The following is a 6,167-nucleotide window of genomic DNA, read 5'->3' as shown; positions in this document are numbered from 1 at the left end:
CCATACACGTGCAGATAAGGCCCTTATACAGAGTAAGGAATTGAGGGCAAGAAAACTGGCGGAGATGCCTCAGAAGCTGTTTTAGCAAGAGATGAGATGTGAAGTTTCCAGTTAAGATTATGAATAAAGGACAGACCAAGGATATTCATTGTGGAAGAGGGAGACAGTTGAGTGTCACTGAAGAAGACCTGTACCTGTCTGAAAGGTTGTGTCGAATTGATAGATGGAGGAATTGAGTTTTTGAGGCATTGAAAACTATTAGATTTTCTCTGCCCCAATCGGAAATCTTAGAAAGATCGGAAGTCAGGCATTCTTTGGCGTTCGTGCGTGATCTGTTGACTTCCTGACTGGTTGGTCGTCTCTGAAAGGACGTGGAAAGATATAGGGTGGTATCATCAGCGTAGGAGTAGATAGGGCAACAAGTTTGGTTAAATAATGAATAATTGAAAGAGAGGGTAACAAGACAGAACCCTGAGGAACTCCATTATTAATAAATTTAGGAGAAGAACAGTTTCCGTCTACCACAACAGCAATAGAACAGTCACAAAGGAAACTTAAGATAAAGTTGCAGAGAAAAGTATAGAAGACGTAGGAGGGCAGTTTGGAAATCAAAGCTTTATGCCAGACTCTATCAAAAGCCTTTGATATGTCTAACGCTACAGCAAAACTTTCACAGAAATCTCTAAAAGAGGTTACTTTCCTCTCTTGGTCTACACTCTCCTCTTTTAAATTCTCTATGCATATGTACACGGTATATTCCTATCACAATGCTTCTATCACAACTTCTACATATCACGGTTTTCTGCTGGTGTAGATAAGGCATGGCAAAAAACCTTACCCACTTCACATCTATAACTGACTATAAAATCTACAAATTTATCCACCCAATGTACAAATGATCAATGAAATACACTACACCAGTAATGAAGATTTGTGGCCAACCTGCAGAACTTCATTGGTACGTCTCCAAGAATCACTCTCTTGTTCCTCTTCTTCCTCCTCCTCTGCCTCTTCTTGTTCCTTTGGCTACACCGGCAGTAGCAGTCTGGTGTCTGTTGTATGTCTTGCACGCTCACTCCAAACACTTCCCTCACTTCTTTGGCGTTAGTAGTGCTGATTCCTGGAACAAGAGATGCAACAACATTGAAATGGCGCCAACATTAATAAGTCCTTAAAAAAAAATAACAAGAAAGTACAAAACCTTTTAAAATGAGACACGAGGATATAAAAGGGTAATGTACAAGCCACAATACTCACATCATGGTCACTCAACACTTTATTCTACGCTTGCTTCAGTGTAGTCATACAACTGTGGGAAGAATGTAATGCTGTCCCGTTCAATAGTGCATGCAGCCGCTCGCTCCCTCCTCCCGTCCTCCTCACTGCCTGTTGTCTTGTGATACACTGGCTGGGTTGGGGAAGCTTGCATGGATGATAACACGTCGCCGAATCTTCAGGAACCCGACAAACATCTGTACACTGAAAATGTTGCAGGTGAGATGAAAAAAAAGTAAGTCGGCAAACTTTACAGTAATGGAATATTCTCAGTGTGTCAAGAACAATTTAGAATTGTTTAAAGTTTGGAAGAATCTCACCCACTGCTTAATTACGCCATCTTTGCCACAGCACAGCCACAACACAACCAGAGCAAGACCCCACAGTATAAAGAAGTGAAAACTATTTGACGTACCCCAACAGCTAGGCAAAGAACCCCAAGGGAGCCCAGCACAACACCCACCACCGTGCCAGCTTGGGGACTTGACACTTCAATGACAGCCTTCTCCTGACCGTTGCTGCTGCTGGGCGGATCGAACACTGCTGAGGGATGGTCCACAGGAGAGGATCTGGGCGACTCCACGCACTCGTCAACGTCTGAGGGTGGAGAATTACACTCTCAGAAACACAGATTTATTACAACTTATGGATAGATTTACACGCATTCCAGGAACACATTCAACAATACGTTGAGGAAAACTACAAAATTATATCAATACTCATGACAAATGCATATGGCAAGATTAAATTATACTTAATCATAAAGAACAACCTATCCGTAAATCACTGATCTTAGTAATACTCGTGAGACAAAATGCATGTTGATGTATGCCAACAATAACAAAATACCACACTAACTTCTTTAGGCTGCTGCTAAATGAAGAGGTGAAGGACTGACAAGTTTAAGAAGACAGACCGTAGAGTGACATTGACAGTTCAGGAGGCCTCACCTTCACACTTGAACTTTCTGACACGAGTCTGTACCCTGCATGGCCGGCACTGGCAGTAGTATGACTCTCGAGTGTTGATGTAAACAGGCTCACACACACACCCGACATTCTTCTCCCGGCACTCCTCAATGCCACACAGCTGCACAAACTCATCCTGCCACAAGAAAGGCATTTGCTTCAGTAGTGTCAAGTTGTGATTTTGTATTGTAGTGTATACAATGTAAGAAAATCTGCAACTTTTATATGAAACAAAGGAGTTCAGGGCATGAGTTAAGCCTTATGTTAGATACTGACAAAAGCAAGGCCTTCTCCTCACCTCTCCGTTACTGCAGCAATCATTGATGCCGTCACACATGCGCTGCTTCGGAATACCACTGCCAGCACTGTGGAGAAGTAGTACTGAGTAGACTGACTGACTGACTGACTGATTGTTGTTGCTCTTCCGTGCGGGCAGTCAGCGTGGTGCAAGGTGTGGGTAACCTGCGCCGTGAATTGACCGCCCACAGCCTCCGCCACGTCCACCTCATTCTGCCTGTCGTCACCTGGGAACGAAGCGGGTAATCAATAATGGACACTTGTTATAAGGGCCCACTGACACTGAGCTAGCCTGTTGATGGCCTCAAAACATACTGAAAAATCCTTGTATAGGCCTAATTCACTCTTACACATTCCCACGACAAACCCACGACAAACCACACACCCAAACCCTCTTAAAAACTCAATAACATCCCAAAACACACTAAGAAAACACAGAACAGGTTAAAATACCTCCAAACTCACTAGAAACACCCAATATTTACTGAAATAACCCCACACACACCCAAAAGACCACTAACACCCCCCACCACTTATAACACTCATAACAAACACAAACCCCACTCAGAACACCAACCAACCCCTCAAAGTTCTCCCAAACCACACTCAAAACATGCTAATATTTACACACACCTCAATCAACACTCTCAAAATACGTAAAATATACCTAAAAGATCTAACATATACTGAAAACAAACGAAATGAACCCCAAAGCATACTTATAACACTCCAAACAGTCTGCAACACTAATGAACAAGCTTAAAATACCCCAAATCTATCCCAAAACCAACAGTATGCATTATAAACAACGTTAGGATTAAAAGGGACACTTACCTAAATATTACACCTTGGCTTCTTCTCCTATTCCACCTTTATTTCTCATTTTTTCTTCATCCTTCTCCATTGTTACTCCTTCTTCTTCCTCCTCCTCCTTCCATCCACACGTCTGAGCCTAGAAACACATCAAAATGTTAGATATTAGACAAAAATTCAGGAAATGGAGGGTGACTTAAGTATTGTAGCTTTGCTGCTGCTCCTCTTTCTCCTCCATTTCTCCTTTCTTCCTCCTTATCCTCCTTTATTTCTCCTTTCTTCCTCCTTCTGCTACAATTATCTACACACCTGAACCTCGAAACACGCGAAAACACGTAGAAATCACTAGATATTAGGCAAAATATTGACGAACTGCGGATTTGGAAAAGTGGCGCCAACCCTGGGCCTATGGTGAGTCACTACCTGGGTGGGCTGTGGTCATCCGAGAGAACGGGAACGGGGGACTCGGCTAAATTACGTAAATCATTTGATTTCAAAATGACTTTTAGAAAAACGAAGCCACGGCCAAATGCTTGTTATTTTATGACGTGATAAATACTTAAACTAATTTTCAAAATATCAAAATATCTCCAGCTTAACTGGTTTTTAAAAAAGGTCTAAATTAAGTACGTTAAAAGTACAAAACATTTTAACCCATAAATCTCTTAAAACGTCCTGTAAAGTCAAGCCATTTTCACTTGGCAAGTATTTTATCACACTTCTGGGAGTCTGAGCTATCTTTTAGGGCATTCTACAGCGAGTTAGACCGAGAAGCAGAAACGTGAGCAAATAAAATAATGAAAAATAAGAGCTTTTTACAACAGCCCCAAACACCATTTCAAAGTCCACATATTTCACTCAATAGATTGATTTCACACTTAAAAGAGGACAGGCACTCTTTTGCTACCATAAAGGCCCACTTATACCTTGAAATGAAAAAGCTCAAAACTCCAGGTGGGAAATTTTGAGCGTTAAAAGCCTTTAACATACGCCATAAAACACCACTAAACGCCACATATTTACCCAGCACAGGCGCGGAACACACTTCAAACACGACGAAACATTTATAGAAACCATAAAACATACCATGGAAGCGCAATATTACCGTCAGGAAATATTCGAAAAAAAAGTATTTGACCCAGCAGGCTGGCGATAGAAGGGTGATGGCGTGGGTAGGGTGATGGCTAGGGGACCGCCGGGGGGAGGCGGCCCGGGAAAAACCCCGGGAACAGTGGCGGCAGGACATCCATATATAGTCTTTATCATCTCACCAAACTAAAATTAAGCCACAGAGAGAAATTTTGACTAGGCTATATGAAATGTTAGACTGGTGGCTGCATTCTGACACATGTTTGGCCTATGGTAAATGAAGGAAACAAATATGAGAGGGTAATACAGACGCCTTGCTCTTTTTGATGCTCCTTATACCATTACTTGAAAATATTTGCGTACTGTTTTCACTCTCATATGTAAAGAAAACCTAACCTTAACTGAATAGCCTTATAAATACCTTTAATAGACGAAGATTAGGCAGTGTGGAGTGTTGTGGTGAAGGCTTGCCACTGCGTCTCTTGGTGCTGGTGCTTCTTGAAAACTGTCGGTAATATAGCAACACTTCACTTTATTGTGTGTGTGTGTGTGTGTGTCTTTGGGTGTGTGTGTGTGTGTGTGTGTGTGTGTGTGGGTGTGGGTGTGCATGGGTCAGTATAGCCCACCGCCACAACTGTGTTCACCACCACCACCGCTAAAGACTACTGCCGTAGCAAAAGGTTATCTGTGAAGACAGGACGCATGTATATATGTTTATGATAACTATCTGTTACTAAATCTCTTATTAATGAGACGCTATGCTTATACAAATACCACATGTCGATTTATTGGTTATTGTGACATCTTCCTCTTCGTTATCGTGTCCAGCTTTTGTTATTTGTCAAAGCAGGAAATATTAAATTGTATCTTGTTGTACAGCGAGTGTTGGCAACTCCGCGAGGCAATAAACAAGGTGCTTAAAAGGCAGACTGTACTATTTTTCTCATTCTCTATTTCTACCGCCTGATATACGAGTATTTCTGACAATAAACCAGGGTGACAGGACACTAAGTAGAGGAATATAGACTTTTTTCTATCTACATACACATCTATATTGTTATTTATATACGAATTTATTGACTTATCTATCTGCCTGCCTATCCATCTATCTGTTTGTTTGTCCAACTGTCCATTTCCGTATCTATCAACCCATCAAATTACCCGCTTATCCATCTATCTTCACACAAGCATATAAATACCACCACCACCACCACCACCACCACCACAACCACTGCCAGTTCCCGCACCTGCTCATCTTCGCCCTCATGAACGGGAGTGTGTCAGTGATAGGCGAGGACACATCGGCTCATCAATTGCATCGCCAACCTTCGCCTACTGTTTCGTGTCAACCGGGAGTCCCTGACGACACATCCTCCCGACCTACACGCTTTCGGACCCACGTAGCGCGGGCGTGGGCGTGGCTGGAATCGTGGGTGACATATACGTGGTGTCAGGCGCTTATCCGATTCCCTTTGCCTCTGTCGTCTTCATTGGTTCTCTACACACTTGTCAGGTCCCTACACGTGCACACTCGCGTACGGCAACACGTGCCTGGCCACGCGCACCACATACCTCCTACGGTACACTTCTAAGCGCCTTCGTACCGCGCGATGCTTTTTTCTGCCAAGGACAGGCGCTGTTTGTCAAACAGACAATCAACCAGTGTGTCAGACAGTCAGTTAGTCAATCATTCAGTCATTCAGTCAGTTAGCCAAATAGTCAGTC

At 42.8% G+C, this 6,167-nt stretch overlaps 1 long non-coding RNA gene across 1 annotated transcript in view; it reads right to left on the bottom strand.

Moving 5' to 3' along the window:
• Window positions 1-3,435: 3,435 nt before the first annotated feature.
• The window catches only part of LOC123502347, a 3,683-nt gene continuing 951 nt past the window's right edge, over window positions 3,436-6,167 (bottom strand). The window contains exons 2-4 of the long non-coding RNA XR_006673963.1: window positions 4,864-4,947; window positions 4,440-4,628; window positions 3,436-3,492 (exon numbers count right to left, since the gene is read on the bottom strand). This is a non-coding gene — a long non-coding RNA (uncharacterized LOC123502347). The remainder of the gene's footprint in view (window positions 3,493-4,439; window positions 4,629-4,863; window positions 4,948-6,167) is intronic.

This window comes from Portunus trituberculatus, chromosome 11 (genome assembly GCF_017591435.1).
Source record: "Portunus trituberculatus isolate SZX2019 chromosome 11, ASM1759143v1, whole genome shotgun sequence".
Classification (NCBI taxonomy): Eukaryota; Metazoa; Arthropoda; class Malacostraca; order Decapoda; family Portunidae; genus Portunus; species Portunus trituberculatus.
The sequence above is the reverse complement of the archived record's forward strand: the minus strand, read 5'-3'. Positions and strand labels throughout refer to the sequence as shown.